Below are 27318 nucleotides of genomic sequence, written 5' to 3'. Positions count from 1 at the left end.
TGCAGGAACTGCAGCAATTGATGAAAATGCTGAAAATTATTTTTGTTTGGAGTTGGATTGGACAGTATAAATGGAGAAAGCCACATTTAAATCACTTATAATTTATGTGTTGCCACCCTAGGGTCATGAGATACTCCAAAAGCATATTTAGAACATTTATTATTCAAAAACATAAAATACTGTCAAAAACCGTCATACTGTCAAAAATGTGAAACATATTGTGATAATATATTTTATCCATATCTCCCAACTCTAAATTATGCCCTGATAGGAAACGATCAGGAAGTCTCTAGTGAACAACAAACAACCACCAGCTGTCTTCATACCATGGAACCACAGCCATGATGTCGCTCAGAAACACTACACCAACTATCGACAGTATACTTTATGTAATGTATGCTACATTTTGCATTCAACATGAAAATGCCAACCACAGATATGAAATACAGCCAATCATATTTATAAATCAGAGAACTTGTGAGTTTTTGTAGAACTTGGCTATCTGTGTAAAGTATACTTGTATTGCACTACTTTGAAGTGATTAAGGACATTTTATAACCACATTGTTATGAAGTACTTTTTGAGACACATATAGGAGACATTTCTATCACTCATAAAGTGCCTCAAGTGTAGGCTACCCTTACGACCGCATACAGTAGCGTGCTCAGTCAGTGAAATGTTGTCGCAGTCCTATTTGAAGCACAGAGCACAAATTTGGTCACACCCTGTGTGCCTCCATACCCTGTGTGCAACACCAAATTGTTTTTCTCCCTGGTGTGGTAAATGGTACACATAAGATTTAATCATAAGGCCTCAAAAATAGGGGGAAAGACGATAATATTAACACGATTAACCGTTATCACATCCGTTATTTTTGTTGCTAAAAATAGACACGAGACAAACTTCTGGTCTATGTTGACATCTTAGCTTTCACAACCATCGTTTTTCTCTCTCGGGTGCTGCTGCAACAGCTTACCACCACACACAGACACACACACACAAACACACACAGACACGCACAGACAGACATACTCATACATGCATACAAACACACACACACACTCACAGACACACACACATAGAAACTGAAACAGTGACATCCTGTTGCTAAAGTTAGTCTGCACCATTGACATCCTCTTTTTCATTTAGGCAAGCAGACGCTGCTATTTTGGTTGAATGTGTGTATGGCGCGTGTTACAGATGCCTGTTATTTTTAACAACTCAACCTCACAATCAAGATATTGTTTATTGTTGGGTGAAGGTGAACGGAAAGTAGCATAGTGGAGTTGCTAGGTAAATCACAGAATACATAAAGGGCTGGAATTGTTGTTATTTTATTAGGATCCCCATTAGCTGTTGCAAAAGTAGCAGCTACTCTTCCTGGGGTCCACACGAAACATGAAACATGACATAATAGACAAGAACAGCTCAAAGACAGAACTACAATTTTTTTTTTTTTTTACTTTGTTTATTGAATTTTCAACACCAGCATTTACAAAATAATTGCACTTGTAAGTTATTTGGTAGTAATATAAAACAACACATCAAAGACAACAATACAGCAAAACAGAGAGCGAGACAGACATAAAAAATACAAATTCTAAAAAAAAAATCTTTTTTTTTAAAAAGGACAAGATTTTTTTTTTTTTTTTTAAATACAGTTGTTATACGTCAACAAGCACAGATAATACAGTCCTTAACATCTGAGATGTAGTGTATGCACATACCAGGCCTCTTACATCACCAATATGCAGGGAAATGTAGTCATTTAACATAAGAAAAGAAGGGGGCCCACATTTCAAAGAATTTGTCTACAGACCCATTGAGTGTGTGTTTAATATTTTCCAAATGTATGCAATTCAAAACTGATTTAATCCAAAGAGCATGAGAAGGGGGTGCAGAGGATTTCCATCTAAGTAAAATTAATCGTCTCGCTAACAAAGTGACAAAGGCAATAACATCCTTATTCATTTTGGTCAATTGTATTGTGGGTAAGGAAACCCCAAATAGTGCAGTAAAAGGGTCTGGCTCAATCTGTGTGCTGCTTAATTCTGAGAGTGTGTTAAAGATGTCTTTCCAGAAACCAACAAGAGATGGGCAACACCAAAACATGTGTACATGATTAGTAGGAGACTGATTACATCGTACACAATTAGGGTTCACATCCTTGTACATTTTGGATAATCTTGCTTTGGTCCAGTGGGCCCTATGAAGGAGTTTGCATTGAATGAGACCGTGTCGAGCGCAAATAGAAGAGCTATGTGTCTTTTTGAGTGCCTCTTCCCATAGTTCATCAGATATTTCCTCACCCAGTTCCTCCTCCCATGAGGATTTCATATTGTTTAATGAGATGGTTTGTAGTGAGCAAATTTGACTGTAGATTATTGACTATAGATTATAAGGTGCCTTTCTGAGTAGAAAGTGGGATAAGAAATGTGTCGAACTGTGTTTCGCCAGGAAGGGTGGGGAATCCTGGATCTATGCTATGGACGTAACTCCGGACTTTAAGAACCTAAAGAAATTATGTCTGGGGAGACCAAATTTAGCTGATAATTGTTCAAACGTACTAAATGTATTGTTAATATACAGATCCCTGAATCTTTTAATACTGAGACTAGACCATGTTGAGAAAGCACCATCAACCATAGATGGGGGAAAAGCTGGGTTTGAGGCTACCAAAGAAGAGGTTGTATGAAACTCAAAGTGGCGCCTAAATTGATTCCAGATCTTCAATGTTGTTTTGACACATATATTGATGGTGAAGGAGGAGTAAGGGCCTGTAACGGAGGAGTGAGCGAGGGAAGACAATGATGCCGGTATAGATGAGGCGGCCTCCATCTCTAGCCAAATTGGGGGTGTGAATATCTCTCTGCTCTGCAACCAGTACTGAATGATCCTAAGGTTAGTGGCCCAATAATAGAATCTGAAATCCGGTAGAGCTAGACCGCCGTCTGGTTTGGGCCTCTGCAAAAGCTGTTTTCGTATCCTGGGGGGCTTTTTGTCCCATATAAAGGGTAGTATTAGGCCATCAATCTTTTTTGAAAAATGTATTGGGAAGAAAAATCGGAAGGCACTGATAGAGATATAAGAATTTAGGGAGAGTGTTCATTTTAATATAATTAATTATTGCAACTAAGTAGAGGTGTAACAAAGACCAGCGTTCCAAATCGTCCTTAGTACGGGTTAAAAGAGGAGCAAAGTTGGCTTGAAGAAGGTTTTCAAATCTGATTGTGACATGTACCCCAATTTTTTTGCGGCCATATTAAGCGGAATCAATTCGCTTTTACTGAGATTCAGTTTATACCCTGATAGGTGACCGAAGGACACAAAAGTGGCAAGGGCAGCAGGAACAGAGAAAGGTTGGATGTGTATAATAATAAATCATCTGCATATAAAGACAGTTTGTGTTCGTGTCCGTATCTGACTATACCTTTGATAAGGGGGTTGGAGCAAAGTGCTATTGCTAGTGGTTCTATGGCGAGGGCAAACAGTAAGGGACTTAAAGGGCAACCCTGGCGGGTCGATCATTGCAAAGGGAAGCAATCTGATTGAGTGTTATTAGTCCTGACAGAGGTTTGAGGGGATGAATACAGACATCTCATCCCCTCAATTTGGAGCCAAAGCCTAATTTATTTAGAGTGTAAAAAAGGTATTTCCATTCCACCCAGTCAAACGCTTTCTCCGCATCCAGGGATATAATGGCTTCAGAGGTATTGGCGACAGAAGGATTATATATAATATTAAATAATCGTCGAAGATTGAAGTCTATTTTTAATAAATCCTGTATGATCCGGAGAGATAATTGATGGGAGGACTGTTTCCAGACACGTTGCCAGAAGTTTGGCTAGAATTTTATAGTCAACATTTAGCAGGCTAATTGAACGGTATGATACACAGTCAAGAGGGTCTTTGTTTTTTTTAGGAATAAGACAAATGCTTGCCTGAGTGAGAGTCTGTGGGAGAACACCATTTACAAATGCTTCATTGTACATTTCAATTAGAATAGGGGCTATTTTGTAGATACACTTTTTATAAAACTCTGCCGAGTAGCCATCAGGCCCTGAGCTTCTCCTAGATTGAAGGGATTTGACAGCATTAGACAATTCTTCAACAGTGATCGGCTGCTCTAATTTTTTTACCAAATCCCAGCTGACCGAAGGCACAGGAAGTGAGTGGAAGAAATCATCCAATTCCTATGTATCCGCTTTACTTTCAGAAGTGTATAGAGACTGGTACAATCCCTTGAACTCATCATTGATCCCCCTAGGGTCTAATGATATCCCAGACGATGTACGAATTTTAGGAATCTGAAATGATGATGATAGACCGAGCAGCTCCTGAAGCAGCTGGGCCATGAACTCCGTGGATCTTGGGCCCTCCACTCCCTCCAGTATTCCCAGTAGACGAATGTTGTTCCTCCGTATTCTACTTTCCATATCTTCGCATCTATTGTCGAGGTATGCCACCCTAGTTGCTAATGAGCCAACGTTAGCCTCTAGCTCGCTAATGCAAATTCTGTGGTCTGTAGCACCTCGCTCCAGCTCCGATAAGGCCACTCCGTGTGCGTCGGGGTTGTTCTGTATACTCTCAATAGATTTTTTTAAGCTTGTCTTTGACCATTGATATCTCCGACCTGAGATTGGTAGAGAGAGTCAATTTTGAGGTTTTGAGGGTGCCTATCACGGATTGTAGCATCTCCACAGTCAGAGTTTCCGTGGGGCCGGCATTAGCAGCATCCAGTGGCGGGGGTGAATCAGGAGAGAGTGCGGGCTTGCTGCGGCCTGCTCTTGCAGACTCCGTTTTTGGCCGGGTAGACGACATTACAAACGTACATTTCTCAAACTTGATCTGAATTGTTTAGGGGTCCCTTCAGACACCTGGCCAAACAGAAATATATACAATTTTGCAAGGTTAAATATATAAATTTGGTCACTAACTCAGGAGCGATAGGGAAAGGCGTTCTACATCCTTGGCTTTCAACAGCGCCCCCAGAACTACATACATTTAAAAAAGGCACACGTATCCTACATATCAATATATACACACAAACTATCTAGGTCAAATAGGGCAGAGGCGTTGTGCCGTGAGGTGTTGCCCTATCTGTTTTTTTAAACCAGGTTTGCTGTTAATTTGAGCAATAGGAGATGGAACAGAGTTCCAGGCAATAATGGCTCTATATAATACTGTACCCTTTCTTGAATTTGGTGGCATGTCTGGTGGCGTAAGTGTGTGTGTCAGAGCTGTGTGTAACTTGACTATGCAAACATTTTAGGATTTCCAACACATTAATGTTTCTTATAAAAGGAAGAAGTGATGCAGTCAGTCTCTTCTCAACTCTCAGCCAAGAGAGACTGGCATGCATAGTATTTATTTTAGTCCTCTGATTACAATGAAAAGCAAGACGTGCCACTCTGTTCTGGGTCACCTGCAGCTTAACTAGGTCTTTCCTTGCAACACTCGACCACATGACTGGACAATAATCAAGATAAGATAAAACTCGAGCCTGCAGGTCTTGCTTTTTGGAGTGTGGTGTCAAAATGAAGAGCATGTCTTTATTATGGACAGACCTCTCCCCATATTTACAACCATTAAATCTATATATTTTGACCATGACAGTTTACAATCTAAGGTAACACCAAGTAATTTAGTCTCCTCAACTTGTTCAACATCCACACCATTCATTACCAGATTCAGCTGATGTCTAGAAGGAATTATTTGTACCAAATACAATGCTCTTAGTTTTAGAGTCGTTCAGGACCAGGTTATTACTGGCCACCCATTCCAAAACAGACTCTTTGTTAAGGGTTTCAGTGACTTCATTAGCTGTGGTTGCGGATGCATATATAGTTGAATCATCAGCATACATGGACACACATGCTTTGTTTAATGCCAGTGGCAGGTCATTGGTAAAATAGAATAGAGTAAAGGGCCTAGAGAGCTGCCCTGTGGTACACCACACATTACATGTTTGACATTAGAGAAGCTTCCATTAAAGAAAACCCTCTGAGTTCTATTAGATATATAGCTCTGAAACCACGATATGGCAGAGGTCGAAAAGCCATAACACATACGTTTTCTCAACAACAGGTTATGGTCAATAATATCAAAGGCTGCACTGAAATGTAAAAGTACAGCTCCCACAATCTTCTTATTATCAATTTCTTTCTTTCAACCAATCATCAGTCATTTCTGTCAGTGCAGTACATGTTGAGTGCCCTTCTCTATAAGCATACTGAATGTATGTTGTTAATTTGGTTACAGAGAGATAGCATTCTATTTGGTCAAACATAGTTTTTTTACAACAGTTTGCTAAGAGCTGACAGCAAGCTGATAGGTCTGCTGTTAGAACCAGTAAAGGCCCCTTTACCACTCTTGGGTAGCAGAATGAATTTGGCTTCCCTCCAGGTCTGAGGACAAAGACTTTCCTCTACGATCAGATTAAAGATATGACAGATGGGAGTGGCTATAGAGTCAGCTACCATCCTCAGTAGCTTTCCATCTAAGTTGTTAATGCCAAGAGGTTTGTCATTATTGATCGATAACAATAATTTTTCCACCTCTCCCACACTAACTTTCAAAATTCAAACTTGCAATGCTTTTCTTTCATTATTAGTTTTTTTATGTATGAGTATGATGGCTCATTATTCGTTGTTGGCATTTCCTGCCTAAGTTTTCCCACTTTGCCAATGAAGTCAAAAATAAAAAATAATTGGCAACATCAAATGGTTTTGTGATGAATAAGCCATCTGATTCGATGAAAGATGAAGTTAAATTTGTCTTTCTGCCCGAAATGTCATTTAAAGTACTCCAAAGTTTTTTGGCTTCATAATACAGTTTCTTCTTCTTTTTCTTGAGTTTAGTCACATAATCTCTCAATTTGCAGTAAGTCAGCCAGTCAGATGTGCAGCCAGACTTATTAGCCATCTCTTTCAACCATATAGTTTTTCAATTCCTCATCAATCCATGGAGACTTAACAGTTCTAACAGTCAGTTTTTTTAACATGTGCATATTTATCAATAATTGGAAGAAGCAATTTCATAAATTTAGTGCAGCATCTAGATGCTCCTTATTAATCACATCAGACCAACAAATATTTGAAATATTATCCACATAAATGTAACAGCAAAATCTTTTGTTTGGTCTCTTAAACATACCACCATATTGCTAACACCTATCTGACCATTTCGGGTTCATCGAGCGGCCATTTTGGATCGAGCGGTTGTGGTTGCCAAGGCTCAGTCTTTAATACAGCCCAGCAGCTGCCCCCTACTCAGTGCCCCAGTCATGAATTTACAGCAGGTACAACCAACTGGGGGGGGGGGGGGTTGTACCCGCTGTACAGTAGGATCTTGATCACCCTGTTGCAAGAGAACTTTCCTGCAACGCACGAAATGTAAATCTTGTAGTCTATTTGAGGTTTGAAAAGGCTTCTACAGTCTGAAATTTCTAAGTCGGAATTACAAACTTTAAAATACTTTTTAAGCCTCAAATAGAATACAAGTATTACATTTCTTGGATGGAAAGTTATCCTGCAACAGGGTGATCAAGATCCTACTGTACATCTGTATAAGGTCAATTGCAGATATAACAACAGTCTAACTTGGCATTCTGATAGAATTAGTTGGAACACACTAAGCCAAACTAAGCTAAACCAAGCTGTAAATATCATAGTCAGCACTGTTTGGCATGGTAGTGTGAAAATGGTAAGCAGCCACTTTCCTAGGACCCCTCCCTCCATCTCTCCCTCCCTCCATCCCTTCCTCCCTCCCTCCATCCTTCCATCCTTCTCCTTCACTACTGGAGGAATCCACAGCTGTTGGGGACATTCTGTCCCCCTGCTTCCAAGCAGCTGGAGAATCCATCCCCTTCCTCACTGTGTGTGTGTGTGTGTGTGTGTGTGTGTGTGTGTGTGTGTGTGTGTGTGTGTGTGTGTGTGTGTGTGTGTGTGTGTGTGTGTGTGTGTGTGTGTGTGTGTGTGTGTGTGTGTGTGTGTGTGTGTGTGAGAGAAAAAGTGTGTGGGTGTGTGTGTCTAAGTAGGCCTATGTATGCCTGTGTGTGTCAGTCGAGTGTGTTTATGAATGTCCGTGTGTGTGCCAGTGTATTAATAGTGCACATTTGTCTCTTTACGGCACACAGCACGTCTTTGTGTGGGTTGAAGTAGTATATGTAGGTAACTAGGCGTGCTAGTTTATTTATAGTGTCACCTGTTGGGTAACACTTGTGTCACTGTGAATATTCCTGCAAAGCAAGTGTGTGCATATGTTCAAGTGTATGTGTGTGTGTATATACTGTATATATATATATATTTATAGCATCACCCCGCTTGCCACTTATTCACATTTGTCTCTTTGTGAGTGTATGGCGTGTTTGTGTGTGCATGTGTGGTATATATGCATGTCAATGTATTAATAGTGTCATGAATTGCATGCACACACTAGTGTCTTTGTGTGTGCATGTGTATGCTTGTCAATATGTTCAGCCTCATATGGAGTCCTATGGAGGGTGTGTGGAAGAGAATGTCTACTTACACAAACCATGCGATAGTCATTGCTCTTCCATGCAATGTAATGCATACAAAGCAGCATAGAGTGGATGCATATTTACGCTGCTTTGTATGCATTAGATTGCAAGGACATATTATGCTGTACTAACATACCCCAGCTAACAATTCTAAGTAAAGAGAACGTTTTTGTAATGTTGCCCGTAACGTCCCCCAGATGTTTGAGTGTCCAGTTTTCCGTTAGTTAGGGGAACATTCTATAAGGGTTGGGCGGTACACTGTATAAACCGTATCCCGAGGTATTTCGAAATACACTCGATATGATTTTCCAACAGTGTCAATACCGTTGTTTTAATACATTTGAATATTTGTACTTTTTAAATAAATACCTGCAGTCAACTTGTGCACTATGCAATAGATAAAACAGATCGTGTTTATCATTTCGCCTGTTAGATACTTTTTCCTTTTAAAGCTTTCTGGTACTAGTTTTCAGAAACGGTGGTTTGAGACAGTCACATGTTTGTGTTGATGGGATATTCTCCAAACCCACAGAGAACTGAACAGATGAATGTCCATGCAACGTTCTCCTGGAGCGTGCCTAGAACATTAATATCTTATATTCTGAAAACATGGCCACCATATGCTGTGACTGTTTCATGGGACATTGTTGGAATATTCTCTTAGTCCACAGAAAACTGGACACATGAATGTTCATGCAACGTTCTCATAAAACGTGTCTAGAACATTAATAGAGGGCTCCCGAGTGGCGCAGCAGTCTAAGGCACTGCATCTCAGTGCTAGAGCCGTCACTACAGACCCTGGTTCGATTCCATGCTGTATCACAACCAGCCATGGTTGGGAGTCCCATAGGGCGGCGCACAATTGGCACAGCGTCGTCCGGGTTAGGGCTTGGCCGGGGTAGGCCGTCATTGTAAATAAGAATTTGTTCTTAACTGACTTGCCTAGTTAAATAAAGGTAAAAAAAAAAAAAAAAGTCTCAAAAAAGATATTGTATACTGAAAACATGGCAACCATATTCTGTGTATGTTTGGTGGGACGTTGATGGAATATTCTCTTAACCCTTAGAAACCTGGACACAGGAATGTTCTTAAAACGTTCCCATGAAACGAGTCTAGAAAATGAATATAGAATATTCCAAGAATATGGTAACCACGTTCTGGGTAAGTTCTGTTTGACAGTAAGGGAATGGTTTCTTGGAAACATTCCTTGCACGTCACTGGAACATTCCTATGAAAACATTAGGTAACGACCAGTGTTGGGGAAGCTACTCTGAAAATATAGTTACCAAGCTACCAATGAATTCACCCTGGAAGAAGTTAAGCTACACTAAAGCTACCCTTAATACAAGTACTAAAGTTACTTTCAAAAAGTAGTTCACAACAGATATTTTCAAAAGCCAGCATGATGAAGTAACAACTAACTTTGCCACCGCAAAAGTAACACTTCCTCTTACTTGACTATACCAATTTAACTGGGTGGCACAAAAAGACACTTTGTGCAAAAGAGGCACTTTCTCACTCACTCACTCACTCACTCATTCTCTCACTGTCTCACTCACTCACTGTCTTGCACTCTCTTTCAAGCAGTCTTCCTCTCTTTTCCTCTCTCTCGCTCTCTCTCTTTCACAACTCTTTTTCACTTTATCTCTCTTTCACTCTTTCTCTCTCGTTGTTAATTTTGTACTTCATCCTTCCCAATGGCTCCACTCCACTGTAACTGTGTTGGAACACTGGCCGATCAATCAAAAGGTCAGAGGTCAAAGTCATGGGTGTGTCAAGTCCTTTCACAAAGCCGATCCCCTCAGGGCTAAGGTGAGGGGTCGCTGACTCATAGTTGAGAGACGAGAGAGACATTAGATAGAGAAAAGGAGAAAGATGTGTGAGAAAAAGAAAGAGAGAGAGAGCCACAAGCCCACCAGTTCTTAAGCATGCTGCTCAACATTTCTCACGGCTAAAACAGACTCACAATTGTTAAGCGCAGTTCAAAAGGTCAAGAGAGCCAGGTTTTGGGCTGTGAAAAACAAGTGTAAAAAAGTGTAAAGTGTAAAAAACGGAGGTAACATTCTCAGAAGTAGAGGCTCATAACAATGTCATGAGATTGACTTGATGCCTGTGCTAACTTGACAATAGATACGGTATAACACTGGTATAACATGGTATAAATATATTAAATAATTTATTAAAACACACTGTTTTGCAATGAAAGACTACAGTAGCTTTAACAGGGTTGCACCATGGTGTAGCCCGAGGACAGCTAGTTTCTGTACATTGACTTCAATACAAAACCTAGGAGGCTCGTGGTTATCACCCCATACCTTAGACTTACACAGTAATTATGACAGTAATTATGACAACGTCCGGAGGACATCCTCCAACCTATCAGAACTCTTGCAGCATTAACTGACATGTGGTCCACCCAATCAAAGGATCAGAGAATGAATTGGGTACTGAAAGCATAAACTACAGCCAGCTAGCACTGCAGTGCATAACATGTGGTGAGCAGTTGACTCAAAGAGAGAGAAAGACAACAGTTTAACAGTTTTGAACAAATTTATTCATTTAAAAATAAAGGAGAATCAAGAGAGCGAGAAAGAGAGCGAGAGATAGCTATATTTTGTTGAATTCTTTTTTACCTTCACTTACTTAGCCAGTGAATGCAGCTAGCTAGTTTAGCCTACTCAAACACCCGGCTCAAACAGAGAGGGATGCTATGTTTGCTAGCTGGCTATGACTATCCCATAATGGAACTTTTTCAAGTCAAGATATTCGTGTGGTTTAATTAATTTATTGCCACCGGGGCCCACCGGTATAACTGCTAAACTGCTCGCTGCTGACTACTGCGTGATTGTAGGGGGTTTACTAACACGTTAGTTCTAGTAGCTATGTTGACTATGATGTTAATATGAATGGCGACAGAGGGAGATGGCTGCAGTTTTACGATCCCGTAACCAATTGAGCTATTGTGTATGTTTTTTGCGTTATTTGTAACTTATTTTGTACATAATGTTTCTGCCACCGTGTCTTATGACCGAAAAGAGCTTCTAGATATCAGCACAGAGATTACTCACCCCGTACTGGAGGAGTACTTTTTCTTCAACGAGTCAGACGGGAAGGATTTACTTCAGACGCCTGACAAGGCTCTCATCCCTGTCATTCACAGGAGAAAGAGACTTAGGTATTGGGGACGAAGGTCCAGGTGCCTTGTAAGAATCTGACGCCGAGAGGGTAATCTAACTTTACCATCGGTCCTATTAGCCAACGTACAATCAATCGATAATAAAATAGACAAACTACAATCACGTACATCCTACCAACGGGACATGGTACATACAGCTGGCGGGTCTTAAGCTTTTCCGGTAGGCCTCTGGAAAGACAAGGGGTGGCGGTCTATGTATATTTGTAAACAACAACTGGTCCACAAAATCTAAGGAAGTCTTGAAGTTTTGCTTGCCTGAGGTAGAGTATCTCATGATAAGCTGTAGACCACACTATTTACAAAGAAAGTTTTCATCTGTAATTTTCATAGCTGTCTATATACCACCACAAACCGATGCTGGCACTAAGATCGCACTCAATGAGCTGTATACGGCCATAAGCAAACAGGAAAACGCTCATCCAGAGGCGGTGCTCCTAGTGGCCGGGGACTTTAATGCAGGGAAACTCAAATCCATTTTACCTCAATTCTACCAGGTATTTTCATCAATAAGTTTGTCATCACCAAAGTGACCGTAAGTACATACCCCAACGAGAAGCCATGGATTACAGGCAACATCCGCACTGAGCTAAAAGGTAGAGCTGCCACTTTCAAGGAGCGGGAATCTAAACCGGAAGCTTATAAGAAATCCCGCTATTCCCTCCGACGAACCATCAAACAGGCAGAGCGTCAATACAGGACTAAGATTGAATCGTACTACACTGGCTCCGACCCTCGTGGCATGTGGCAGGGTTTGCAAACTATTACAGACTACAAAGGGAAGCACAGCCGTGAGTTGCCTAGTGACACGAGCCTACCAGATGAGCTAAATGACTTCTATGCTTGCTTCGAGGAAAGTAACACTGAAGCATGCATGAGAGCAATCGCTGTTCCGGATGACTGTGTGATCACGCTCTCCGTAGCCGATGTGAGTAAGACCTTTAAACAGGTCAACATTCACAAGGCCAGACGGAGTACCAGCATGTGTACTCCGAGCATGCGCTGACCAACTGGCAAGTGTCTTCACTGACATTTTCAACCTGTCCTTTACTGAGTCTGTAATACCCACATGTTTCAAGCAGACCACCATAGTCCTTGTGCCCAAGAACAGTAAAATAAACTGCCTAAATGACTACTGACCCATAGCACTCACTTCTATAGCCATGAAGTGCTTTAACAGGCTGGTAATGGCTCACATCAACACCATTATCCCAGAAACCCTAGACCCACTTCAATTTGCATACCACCCCAACAGATCCACAGATGATAAAATCTCTACTGCACTCAACACTGCCCTTTCCCACCTGGATAAAAAGAACACCTATGTGAGAATGCTATTCATTGACTACAGCTCAACATTCAACACCATAGTGCCCTCAAAGCTCATCACTAAGCTAAGGACCCTGGGACTAAACACCTCCCTCTGCAACTGGATCCTGGACTTCTTGAAGGGCCGCCCCCAGGTGGTAAGGGTAGGTAACAACACATCTGCCACGCTGATCCTCAACACGGGGGCCCCTCAGGAGTGCGTGCTCAGTCTCCTCCTGTACTCCCTGTTCACTCATGACTGCACGGCCAGGGACGACTCCAACACCATCATTAAGTTTGCCGATGACACAACAGTGGTAGGCCTGATCACCGACAATGACGAGACCGCCTTATAGGGAGGAGGTCAGAGACCTGGCCGTGTGGTGCCAGGACAACAACCTCTTCCTCAACGTGATCAAGATAAAGGAGATGATTGTGGACTACAGGAAAAGTATGACCGAGCACTCCCCATTCTCGTCGATGGAGCTGCAGTGGAGCAGGTTGAGAGTGTCAAGTTCCTTGGTGTCCACATCATCAACAAACTATCATGGTCCAAACACACTAAGACAGTTGTGAAGAAGGCACGGTAAAGTCTATTCCCCCTCAGGAGATTGAAAAGATTTGGCATGGGTCCTCAGATCCTCAAAAGGTTCTACAGCTGCACCATCGAGAGCATCCTGACTGGTTGCATCACTGCCTGGTATGGCAACTGCTCGGTCTCCGACCGCAAGGCACTACAGGCGGTAGTGCGTACAGCCCAGTACTAGGGCCAACCTTCCTGCCATCCAGGACCTCTATACCAGGAGGTGTCAGCGGAAGGCTCTAAAAATTGTCAAAGACTCCAGCCACCCTAGTCATAGACTGTTCTCTCTGCCACCGCACGGCAAGCGGTACCGGAGCGGCAAGTCTAGATCCAAAATGCTTCTTAACAGCTTTTACCACCAAGCCATCAGACTCCTGAACAGCTAATCAAAGGGCTACCCTGACCCCTCTTTTACGCTGCTGCTACTGTCTGTTTATTATCTATGCATAGTCACTTTAATAACTCGACCTACATGTACATATTACCTCAATTACCTCGACTAACCGGTGCCCCCGCACATTGACTCTGTACCGGTACACCCTGCATATAGCCTCGCTATTGTTATTTTACTGCTGCTGTTTAATTCATTATTTGTAACTTTTATTTTCAATTTTTTACTTAACAGTTTTTTTTCTGAAAGCATTGTTGGTTAAGGTCTTGTAAGTAAGCATTTCACTGTAAGGTCTACACCTGTTGTATTCAGCGCATGTAACACATTTGATTTGATTTGAATATGGTGACAACGATGTAGGCTGTGTTCAGGCTGTGTGTATCTGTCACCTTGATTACTCAAATTTCTCTCGACCTGTGCAACTATGTTGTAAACTTGAATTCATAGGCTAGGTTGTAGCAACCTTATGATGGATATAGGGAATAGAGAAACATTTGAGTATCATGTAGTAGCCTAAACCTATCGATGTGACAGTCATCCAATATGCTGTAATAGAAATAAGGCCATGCTCATAAAAAAATAATCATCCTCCCTCATCTTAAACGGCACCAACTGCCACTGGTGCGATATGCAGAAATCGCTCCTCCATTTCCTGGTTGCTAAAATTCTAATAGTTTGCCTAATTTCAGATTTCGTGACTTAACAAGGTCTCTTGTTATTGTACCACCTGAACTGCTGTAAAATGTTTTCAATAACCCCAAAATATTGTATTTTCAGCAGTTTGAAGCTGGTGTACAAAACCAAACATAACATACACAAAAATTCAACTTTAGGATGGGAAGCCTAGAAATAGCACACATAGAACAGATCTACCTAGACTTGGTTTCAATGAGAATGACAGATCTATAACTCACATTTCTATGTGAATTTCGTCCCCCAAAAAGTTACAAATTGCAGCTTTCAATGGCTATAAGGTTACAGTTGAAGTCGGAAGTTTACCTACACTTAGGTTGGAGTCATTAAAAATCATTTTTCAACCACTCCACAAATTGCTTGTTAACAAACTATAGTTTTGGCAAGTCGGTTAGGACACAAGTAAATTTTCCAACAATTGTTTACGGACAGATTATTTCACATACACTAAGTTGACTGTGCCTTTAAACAGCTTGGAAAATTCCAGAAAATGATGTCATGGCTTTAGAAGCTTCTGATAGGCTAATTGACATCAGTTGAGTCAATTGGAGGTGTACCTATTTCAAGGCCTACCTTCAAACTCAGTGCCTCTTTGCTTGACATCATGGGAAAATCAAAAGCAATCAGCCAAGACATCAGAAAAAAATTGTAGACCTCCACAAGTCTGATTCATCCTTGGGAGTAATTCCGAAACGCCTGAAGGTACCATGTTCATCTGTACAAACAATAGTACGCAAGTATAAACACCATGGGACCACGTAGCCATCATACCACTCAGGAAGGAGATGCGTTCTGTCTCCTTGATATGAACGTACTTTGGAGCGAAAAGTGCAAATCAATCCCAGAACAACAGTAAAGGACCTTGTGAAGATGCTGGAGGAAACAGGTACAAAAGTATCTATATCCACAGTAAAACGAGTCCTATATCGACATAACCTGAAAGGCCGCTCAGCAAGGAAGAAGCCACTGCTCCAAAACAGCCATAAAAAAGCCAGACTACGGTTTGCAACTGCACATGGGGACAAATATCGTACTTTCTGGTCTGTCTTCTGGTCTGATGAAACAAAAATAGAACTGTTTGGCCATAATGACCATCGTTATGTTTGGAGGAAAAAGGGGGAGGCTTGCAAGCCGAAGAACACCATCCCAACCGTGAAATGCAGGAGTCGCAGCATCATGTTGTGGGGGTGCTGCAGGAGGGATTGGTGCACTTCACAAAATAGATGGCTACATGAGGGAGGAAAATTATGTGGATATATTGAAGCAACGTCTCAAGACATCAGTCAGGAAGTTAAAGCTTGGTCGCAAATGGGTCTTCAAAATGGACAATGACCCCAAGCATACTTCCAAAGTTGTGGCAAAATGGCTTAAGGACAACAAAGTCAAGGTACTGGAGTGGCCATCACAAAGCCCCGACCTCAATCCCATAGAACATTTGTGGGCAGAACTGAAAAAGCGTGTTCGAGCAAGGAGGCCTACAAAACTGACTCAGTTACACTCACTCAGTTTCTCTGTCAGGAGGAATGGGCCAAAATTCACCCAACTTATTGTGGGAAGCTTGTGGAAGGCTACCTGAAACGTTTGACCCAAGTTAAACAATTTAAAGGCAATGCTACCAAATACTAATTGAGTGTATGTTAACCTCTGACCCACTGGGAATGTGATGAAAGAAATAAAAGCTGAAATAAATCATTCTCTCTACTACAAAATAAATTGTTGATTCTAACTGACCTAAGACAGGGAATTTTTACTCGGATTTAATGTCAGGAATTGTGAAAAACTAAGTTGAAATGTATTTGGCTAAGGTGTATGCAAACTCCCGACTTCAACTGTATGTGTGCACATATCATGTTTTTTTGTTTCAAATGCGATCTGTGTAGACAAATGTGATGTTAGTTTGGTAGCTCACATATGCATGTACGCAAACACACACACACACACACACACACTGCAGTACTGCTAGATTTTGAGGGAGTGTGTGTGCGGTCAGCTGAGCTGGTTTAAAACCAGAAAGAGGCAACAACGTGATCTTCACGTCTAGTCCTGTCCAGCCCACAACACTATCCATATTGTCAGCACTGCTCTCTCACACTGTTTTTAAAAAAAAGTGTTTTTTTTTTAAAAATACACAGAGGTAGAGGAGCCAATTCCCTGTACCAACCAAGTTCCCAAGTACCAACCAAGTTCCCAAGTACCAACCAAGTTCCCAAGTACCAACCAAGTTCCCAAGTACCAACCAAGTTCCCAAGTACCAACCAAGTTCCCAAGTACCCAAGTACCAACCAAGTTCCCAAGTACCAACCAAGTTCCCAAGTTCCCAAGTACCAACCAAGTTCCCAAGTTCCCAAGTACCAACCAAGTTCCCAAGTACCAACCAAGTTATATTACTTTCTTCGCTTACCTCAAAAAGTCTGCTAAGATATAGTCATGTTAACACATTCTGTTTACATTTGACATTTTTTGTCATTTAGCAGACGCTCTTATCCAGAGTGCATACATTTTCATACTTTTCCCCCCAGTACTCTTCCCCCGTGGGACTCGAACCCACAACCTTGACGTTACGAGCGCCATGCTCTACCAACTGAGCACACACAAAAATAGCAACAAGCATATTATTGAGTGAACAATCACTTCATTGATACATATCAAATTACTAGCAACCAATGTTTCAGCAGGGTCTTCTTGTTAAGGGGAAACGGTAATGGCTAGCCATTTGATAAGCATGAATAATGCATTGTTCGGCCAAATGAATAACTTGGCACGATGCATGTTGTATGGACTATGTTGTCACACTGTCACACTTTTCCCAAGTTATAGCACACACTATGTTACATAAAGCAAGTTCCTAAAGGATTATGGGCTGGTGTCCCAGACTGAGATTAAACCCAGTCCTGGACTAAAAAGCTTTTTGAATGGAGATCTTCCATCGAGCATGCTCTTAAATCCAGAACTAGGCTTAATCTGTGTCCAGGAAACCAACCCACAAGAGTTTAGTTTAGTCTGCATCATGTTTTCCTTCTTGCTATGGAAAATGTAGTATCGTGATACCCCCCCATGAGTAAAAGTGCAGTTCAAACCCATGGCAGTGGCACATAACAGAAACCTCCAAGGTAAGGTTATAACATTTCACTTGAACCCTCAGCACCCAGTCTCCTTTACACTGTGTCTGTTATAACACTTGCGCGGCCAAACAAATGGCAGTCATAACAACTGGAGTCGGCCTGAGGCTGTGACGATCCCTGTGTAATGACACTTTCAGGTAAAGTGATACTAAAAATGTTTTAGCGCATCTATGCAGGCACGCACGCACGCACGCACGCACGCACGCAGGCATGCAGGCAGGCATGCGGGCAGGCACGTACACTCACACAGTGAACTAAGTTGGTTATCGGAGAGGGATGGAGAGAAAGAGGGAAAGAGGAGAACAAGACGGAGAGAAAGAGATCTAAAAGGCTATACAAACGGAGAGTGGTGTCCATTCCTCTGGCGTGGCACACGTGAAACTGGCGTAACTATATCCTCACATTACTATGACTATGACCTCATCCTGACTAGTGTGTGTGTGTGTGTGTGTGTGTGTGTGTGTGTGTGTGTGTGTGTGTGTGTGTGTGTGTGTGTGTGTGTGTGTGTGTGCTACTCTCATGTGTCCAGGTTTTTTCCTTTTCTCATACACACACACACACACACACACACACACACACACACACACACACACACACACACACACACACACACACACACACACACACACACACACACACACACACACACACACACACACGCATACACACACACACACGCATACACACACACACACGCATACACACACACACACACACACACACACACACACACACACACAAACACAGCTGCTCCCCCATTGCTACGAAACATCAGCCATACTCATAAACTACTGTAGCCTACAGTACATCAGAGAACCAAGTGTTTTGCCCATTGCATGAGTCAAACTTTTCAATGACTTTATAGGTCGTATTTGAGCCTCTTGTAAATGTAATACCTTCACTGACTATAAGGCTATTCTGTCCAAGCGTATGCTTTAGTTGCACAATTACACGATTACCAATGATTTATATCACATTTTCTAGTAATTGAGGCAAGCTTAACCTACAATACATGGTGTAGAGTACAACCACACCACCATTCAGTTAGCGCACTCCTTTCAACAGGAAATGTAGCCTTCATTAGTTTACAGACGCACCTGATACTACCTCAGGTTACACTACACCTGGATTCCAGACAACCTTGATATTAGTGAAATATGGAATCCTACCCGTCACTGTCGAAAACGTCTTTCCAGTCCGCCTGTCTCTATTTGAGGTCCAGATTCTATTGGTCCATCTGTTAGGAAGTAAAGGAAAACAATCGTGAGTACAACATACATTCAGCACTGAGTGAGTTTTGAGGTGCACCATTTAAGTGCATCATCACTTTCTGATGGGCAACCAGATGACGCGAGAGACTTGATTGTTTCAATAAATGGCTAATCAAATACGTGGGTAAATGCAAAAGCGTGCTGACCTTTCACACGCACTAAACTCAAACTCAAACTCCAAACATAATGTTAAACGAAGAATTGAAGATTATATTATACATTTAAATTGTACAGACTATTCAAGAGTAGACCAAATAATAAGTAGCCTACCTCCGCGGTTACTATTTGACACATTCATTTGAGATCAGTTTTCTAATTTATTGATGTCTTCGACGCTGCTATTAATTAGCGAATACAATTCAACAGGGGAGCAACATGTGGTCCAATTTTGCGATACATATAGGCCGTCTGTAATAGGAGGCTACTGTAAATGTAGCGAATGAAACTCCAAAAAAAATGACTAGCCTACTTCCCTTTGTCAAACGCGCAACAAAAAACTAAACTAGAGGTGTTGACATAATCTGTCTAATTTTCGCATTGTTGAAGCTATCATTTCTGCGACGTTTCTGTTGAGTTGATCTGTTAGTCTAACGTTCATCTCCTTTGAGGAACAGTAAAATGAGCCAGTTCGGTCTCAGGGCTCCACCTGCTGAACACCCATTTTATCAGCTTGTCTGAATCATGTCCATTTGAGCTAAAAGTGGAGACCACACAATCTCACAATAACACTGAAACAGCTCACTCTAAATATAGGGCTTTATTCAATCTGGAACGGTGAAGCGTTATAGGCCTACATATTCTGCCCAAGAAATGTAAAAGTGATTTCCGATTGAGCCGAAATGTGCAGTATTGACCGCTCCGCTAACGGGAACATTGCCTTTAACTTTCAATCGCGCTGTAATGCTGAATTTCTCTAAAGAGATTGCTGCAAGGATAATAACAAGTATAGAAAGGATGTGGTATATTGTGCTGTTATAGAGGATTTCGAGTTCACAAACACAAACAGAAAGTCATATGCAAGTACTGATGAAAAACTACAAATAGCAAGAGACATGTAGAAAATACATGCAAAAGCATTATAGTATACATTATGGTGTTAACTGAATTGTACTGTATGTATGTGTATGAATGTCGAGTAGCAATTAGCAAATTAACAAAAATAAACTAACAGACAGAAACTCACAAACACAGACAATACTAGTGCACTGCCCTGATGTTCACATACAGTAGTGTCCATAGACAGACTCTTCAGAGTGTGAGGGTAAGATAAGGAACATGGCAGGGAGGGAGAGATGAGATGAGTGCAGACAATGTACAGTGCCAGCCTCACCCTGCTGGAATAGGCAACAACATGAGGTGCCAAACACACATACAACACACTCCAACACAGCTTTATTGAAAACAGGTCATGACCTTGTCACTGTAAAGTCAAAACTGGACATTATTTTTGTCTGTTGTCTGTTGAGCAAAGAAGAGGGATAACTCCTTTTATTCAGCTTACAGTTGTAAAACATTGTGGTGTAAAATAATAGAAAAAAAATGGCAATTACTTTTAGTGTTAGGTAGATATGCCAAAAGGATTTTCCCTTTTCAGTCTGTGTGTGTCAAACATCAGAAGGGATGTGGATGTATAGCAGTTTACCTCAACAGCATTTGCTTTGAAATCATGTACTGCTTAATGTAAAATGATATGTTCCTAACATATTTTCAAAGAATCAAACATTAAATCTAAGTTATTAGAGTACAAATTGGGGCCACAATTAATCAAGGATGGACCACAAACGGTCCCCGGGCCACAACATTAATATAAATTGTGTATTGATCCATGGGAGTGCTGAGTTGAAATTCAAGCTACAAGCTTGTTAGGATTGGGTCCACCCCACAGTCATACCCATGACTTGTTGGCTGAATACTCTTGCCATAAGTACCAAAGGAGAGACACAAGCTGTGTTGTATTATGGTTCTGATAAACTTGTTGATATTAGTTTGTTTTGAGTGGAATTGTAATTTCACCTTAAATTAACTTAAGAGAGCCAAAGTGTAAACAGTGGTTCAGACAATTCCAAAAGATGACCTGAATTGATTCAAATCTATTTGACCATCCCAAATCAGGTTAGAGTTATCTCCATGGGCCGGGCTCAACGACATATTGTAGACATAGGGTGGATTTGGCCAAATGGAGAACCTTTAGTCTCATTTATAGGGAATAATCCTATTATCTAGGAGAGTGAGTTGAGGAGTAGCTGCTGATCTGACTGACAATGACCAGGATTGTGCGAACTAAGAGTTCAGCTGTGACTGTGGCAAATGGGCCAGACTGCTACTGCTGTTGTGTCTTACAGAATGTTGTCAGCATACAGATGGAGTTTAGTGGATTTTACATTCCTTCCAATAAAATAAATATACAGCGTAAAAATAATAGGCCCTAAAACTGAACCCTGGAGGACCCCCTTCGTAAGCTGCCGAAACTCACATTTCCGTGCCCTCCTGTACCACACATTGTGTTCTGTCAGAGAGATAAATGCTGAGGTGTCTGTGGGTGAGGACGGGCAGAGCTGAGAGAGATGGGGAGGAGGACAAGTGAGGTGGAGAGGTACAGAGAGAAACAGAGAGGGAGAGAGATACCATGCACATATGCCTCAGTAATAATGAAATGTACAGCTCTGAGCTCTATGACCAGTGGGGTGCCAGCTCCGCTCCCAGGCACAGGAAGCCAATAGGAATGAAAGGAATGCAGTCAGGCAATGCAGTGATGGAGGGAACAGAAGTTACCGTACACACAGGGCAGATTGCCAAAAAGAAAGAAAGACAGAAAGAAAGAAAGATAGATAGATACATACTGCACCTATCACAGTGTTCAACATGTACATGTATATGGCATTATTAAATATTAAATGTAGAATATTTGACAGAGATTATTATTATTATGAGGAGTCCTACTGTAGCTTCATGCAGTGTTATAATTCCTGGAATATGTCATATTATCTCAGTCACAGATTTCCTGGTACTGGGTGGAGGCCTGAGGGTATATCCCTGGGCAAACACTCATCTGTTATTCAATCTCTGGGGGGGGCACAGGGTGTGTTCACCACCCTCCATCTATTTATTTCAGTCTCTCTGTTCTGTGTCTCTGTTCTGTTCTGTTCTGTCTGTCTGTCTGACTGTCTCTTTCTCTGATTGTGAGACACACCAGCTGAGTTATGACTGCTGTGTGTCACTGAGCAAAACTGTCCTTTCCAATGGCAAGGCAGAGCAGGAAGCGTGAAAGAACTGAGAGAATGAATGTAATGGATCATTGTTGTGTTCCAGCCTTTCCCAGGCGCATTTGAAAGATGTGGTTACATTTAGCTTTGACACTTGGAAGGTCTTATATCTTTTTTTGGGGTGTATAGTTATGGTGTATTCCATTTACTGATATTCTATTTACTGTCTCTCTCTGCCATTACATCAATTCCCTCTCATATCAGGGTAGTGTGTTTTCTATCAGAGACCACTCTAGTCAACGTCCTGTAACAAACCTCTGACTCGACTGTCGCTAGCTAGCAGTGGTGCGGTGACTTTGAAGGTGTTGAGATGCTAGCGAAAAAGGGTTGCCTTTCAGCCTTTCCATTCCTGGTAGATGCTATGTTATGCTAGGCCACAGAGAAGACAGATAAAACACACTCGCTTCATTTCACTGGAAACAAAGATGCTGGAAAGCGTAGCGATACGACGCCCTCACACACTCCTCTCTGTGTGTGTGTGTGTGTGTGTGTGTGTGTGTGTGTGTGTGTGTGTGTGTGTGTGTGTGTGTGTGTGTGTGTGTGTGTGTGTGTGTGTGTGTGTGTGTGTGTGTGTGTGTGTGTGAGTGTGAGTGCGTGTGAGTGCGTGTGAGTGCGTGCGTGCGTGCATGCGTGCGTGTGTGTTTGCGCATGTACTGTAACCTCAATGGATTGTAAATGTCTTGTCTTATGTCTTGCTCTCTGCAGGCAACAACTTGAAATCAATGACATCAAATGTAGGTTTCATTTAAACCCTGTGCCCTGACTCCTTTGAGACCACGGGAACGAGTTGAAACTCCGTAAGCTAGTATTATGTGCGTTTCAAATCTAAAATGCTCAAACAAAGTTCATTCACGTGGAACACACCTCTTTGATGACAACCAATTGAAAAGACGAGGGAGGCCATGAATAATGGATAGAAATAGACAGTACAGCATTTTTCCTTTCTGTCTATGTTGCTATTAGTGGGTTTCCTTCCACCCCCAAGTGAGAATTGAGAAAAGTTGTTAGTCATCATTACATCCAGCATCACCTTCTACTGCAGTGGGCTAAATCAGGGTCAAACAGAGTGTTTCTTGGTTGTCTTACACAAATCTACTTCGAAAACAAAAGTATACACTTCACACACATGGTTATGTTTTTTTTTTTTTTAATAAGACACCTGTACCATGGCAGATATAGAGTTGAAATGTATTTCATTTTTAGTTTTCATCCCAATATTACACTAAGTACATCAGAGAAGACTGAAATATAACAAAACCGTTTGACAAAGAAACACTAGATTTTTGTCCGGTTTAAAAAATGAAATAAAACTTTATTCAATGATCAAATTCTGAAAAATATGAATAACATTCCACCCAGGAGGCCAAAGAGGGTGCTTTTGATCATTGACTGCCGAAAAAGGCTACCACTTCCCCTTTTGCACATACCTGCAAATCTCCCTTTCCATCACCCAGTGTCTGTGCCCCTTTCAAAAGCTACCTTTCAAAGTGACACCTACAACTGGTGATGGTTGCTCATTATATGGTATATAGTTTTGCAGTTATAATTTTGGGCGACAGGTAGCCTAGTGGTTCGTGCGTTGGGCCAGTAACCGAAAGGTCGCTGTTTCATAATACCAGAGCCGACAAGGTGAAAAATCGGTCGATGTGCCTTTGTGCAAAGGCACTTAACACTAATTTACTCCAGGGGTGCAGTACTACTATGTCTGATCCTGTAAAAACAACACGTTTCACTGCACCTACCGTATGTGACAATAAAACATCTCTTTTTGTTGTATTGATACAGAAATATACTGAGAGTCGTGCAATGACTAAACTTTTCCAGCAGGGGGTGGCATTTAACGAACCATTTGACCACCCTGAGGCTACAGTACTTCTCTTTGAATCTCAACATTGGCTAAAGCCCAAGGGAGTCTTACCATAAAAAAAATCACCCATCACACATCCTCTTTACCCATTATGCACAATAATTCCCTCTCTGCACTTGACCTATGGTCTAGGTCACTCCTCTACTGAGACTGAGAGTCAACTACTGTCCCAGAGAGAGTGTTATGTCCCAGTGGGCTACTTCTGTCTGACAGTGACCTTTTGACGTCTTGACCTAGTGACCTCCACAGGCTAAACACAGTCTGAGTTGGAAGATTTATCACCGCAACAGAAATACTGGCCATAAGTAATTAAAGCGGAGGCTGATTACCCAATCTGGCATTTCACAGAGAGAGTTTCTGTTCCGCTAAAATGAAATTAATTTAATTGAATTTCAATTAATGTAATAATCAGAGAACTCATACCATTGGTCCAAGAAGCATAACACAGGGTGCAATCATAGTGGTTACTATGCAAATATGACCAATTTTAACTTTTCATAACTAGGTACCAAGGGCATTTTGTGAAATATCACTGTTTTGCGATGTCATGCTATTTTCTGTAACTCTCAACAAGAGTTGGTCTGGAGTGAGATACCATCTCTATTATGGAAATACTTAATTTGTGTGTTATATACAACACATACTCTCATCTACGTCTCGTATAACTTCAATGGTGAGCTGTGAGCATCTATGAAACGGTGCACATCTACAATATGAATTCATCGAATTGTTCTGCTTAACAGTAGAGATTTATTTAGGTATAGATGACATCAGTCCAAACCTCTATATGAAGCGCTTTCAACTATCAAACCAACAAGAACTCCTTGGACTGTAATTTGAGTTTGTCACCTCCAAGTCAGAGCAAAATAGCTTGTGAATGTCCTCATTATGGACCATTATTGTCAAAAAAGGACATAAAACTCCTGATTTAGGAGCTCAACAAACCACACATACACAACTGGAGTAGCCCTGGGAAGATTAAAAATAGAGAGGAACTTTAGTGTTTTGGGCAAGAGAGTGAGCAAAAGGCTGAGCCATGAGTTCAATCGTGTTTTTTATCAAACTAGATTTAAGTGTGGTGCATTGTAAGTTCAAGATGAGGAGAATCAAGAAATCAAGAGCTGGGAATGCTCTGCACTCTGTTCTTTTGTGTGTGTGTGTCTTATGATGACTAGTTTTGATCTAGTCTCTGATAATGACTTTATGTTTTTCAACTTTTGGTTGCCTGAAGATTGTCCCACGCCATAGAAATACAACCAGTGGTAAAGTACACAAATGTTGAACGATACAGCTAGGACAGCTTTCGTAGCTATACAACTCAGAAAACGTTTGCGTGTTGCAATTTCAAATTGCGCTATCGCTATCATAAAGACAGTTTTTCTAAGGAATAAGAAGACGTGTGCCAATGGACAGGAAGGGAGTGTGTGGGGGGGGGGGGGGGGGGGGGGAATGAGATGGACAAATTGCAAACACATTTCGTTGATTTGTTCTTTTTCCCTGCTTAGGGACCTGTAGGGCAGTGATCAGTGCTGTGGGACACATGGAAATACATTGGTCAGATTATGAAAGCAGGCCAATTCACTCTCAACGCTCCTATAGCTATCTCTCCTCCTTCTCACTCTGCAAGCTCTATTAACCGTATGCGGAGAAAGTAGCACATCAGAGTGATCAAAACAAAACAAACCATTAGGAAAGTTCCCCTTACCCTGTGTACTCTCTCTGTTTCTGTGTGTGTCTCTCTCTACACACGCACACACACACACACACACACACACACACACGCGCGTGCGTGCGCTTGCACGCACAAACACACACACACACACACACGCACACACTCTGACACTGGTGGTGGGACTGTTGTTTTGTATTCCCTTCTTCTGAGCGGACTGACTAACTCTCAGGGGTGGGTGGGGTCTGTTTCCAATTTTCGACCCTCTCCCCGTCCCGAGTCCCAAGCAACATCACCTCCGAATTCAACGACAAAAGGAAAAACCTACTGTAGGTACAATAATCATATTTTCCTCCGAATGCCCAGAGTTTTTCCGCATGTGATATTAGTGTGGTATTATTTAACATGAACAACAAAGCGAGTGTGGGAAGCTACATCACAAAGCGAGGAAGAACCAAAGCTAGAGCTGTTCTCCAGAAACGCACAATGAGAGACTTGACACATGAACATCTGCCGTGGAGTTTGACTCAAACAAGATGACAACAACGATGAATCAACAAAACTCTGTCTTTACCAACTTAAATAAACAACATATCTCCTCATCTGCACACTTGTTACCCTTACTCTCTAACTTGAGCATGTCAAGTACAGTGGGAGTTGAAGTGAAGTGTAAAGTGACATCTCATTCTCTTGTCAGCCCATCTCTAATAGCATAGAACCCCTGAGAAACCAGATTGCAGAGTGATACAAAAGTACCCATCTGAAACAGAACAGTAAAACTATTTTTTCTTACCAGTATTAGATCTGGACAGCCAGTGTTATGTGCTTTCTTGTCCCTCATACAGCAGTCAGCAAGCAGGTCAATCTCAGAGGGACGGGTTGAAGTGGGCGGGTGGGTTAGATACTTGCTGGACAGCGGAGTGGGTAGAGAGCAAGTGCGTACGTTCAAGGAGAGAGAGAGAGAAAAAGTGCTTGAGACAAGGGGCTTGCTCTGCCTTTTGAGCCACTCTCACTTCCGCTCTCTCTCTCTCTTTCTCTCTCTCTCTCTCTCTCTCTCCCCCTCTCTCCCCCTCTCTCCCTCTCTCTCCCTCTCTCTCAGACTCACACAGTTGCTCAGCTCTATCAGTGTGATGTAGGTTTTGTCAGTGCAGCCCCCGAACCAGAAGCTACGAGGAGAGGAAGAGAAAAAAATGGAAAGTGTGTGTGAGCAGTGGTGTAAAGTACTTAAGTAAAAATACTTTAAAGTACTACTTAAGTCGTTTTTTGGGGTATCTGTACTTTACTTGACTATTTCTATATTTTTGACTACTTTTACTTTTTACTCCATATATTTTCCCTGACACCCAAAATACTTGATATATTTCGAATGCTTAGCATGACAGGAAAATAATCAATTTCACGCATTTATCAAGAGAACATCCCTGGTCATGCCTTCTT

The 27318-nt window shown here is 41.6% G+C and overlaps 1 protein-coding gene across 2 annotated transcripts in view; it reads right to left on the bottom strand.

Moving 5' to 3' along the window:
- Positions 1-26903, bottom strand: part of LOC139564882 (histone deacetylase 7-like) — an 88494-nt gene extending 61591 nt beyond the window's left edge. Inside the window, exons 1-2 of one of the 2 annotated variants that reach the window (XM_071384737.1) lie at positions 26675-26903; positions 18981-19048 (exon numbers count right to left, since the gene is read on the bottom strand). The gene's annotated coding sequence lies outside the window, so the exon portion shown is untranslated. Of the gene's footprint in view, positions 1-18980; positions 19049-19352; positions 19650-26674 lie in introns of those variants that run through there. The other variant, XM_071384746.1, reaches the window with a different exon arrangement.
- Positions 26904-27318: the final 415 nt, after the last annotated feature.

The sequence above is a fragment of the Salvelinus alpinus genome, chromosome 2, assembly GCF_045679555.1.
Source record: "Salvelinus alpinus chromosome 2, SLU_Salpinus.1, whole genome shotgun sequence".
NCBI lineage: Eukaryota > Metazoa > Chordata > Actinopteri > Salmoniformes > Salmonidae > Salvelinus > Salvelinus alpinus.
The sequence above is the reverse complement of the archived record's forward strand: the minus strand, read 5'-3'. Positions and strand labels throughout refer to the sequence as shown.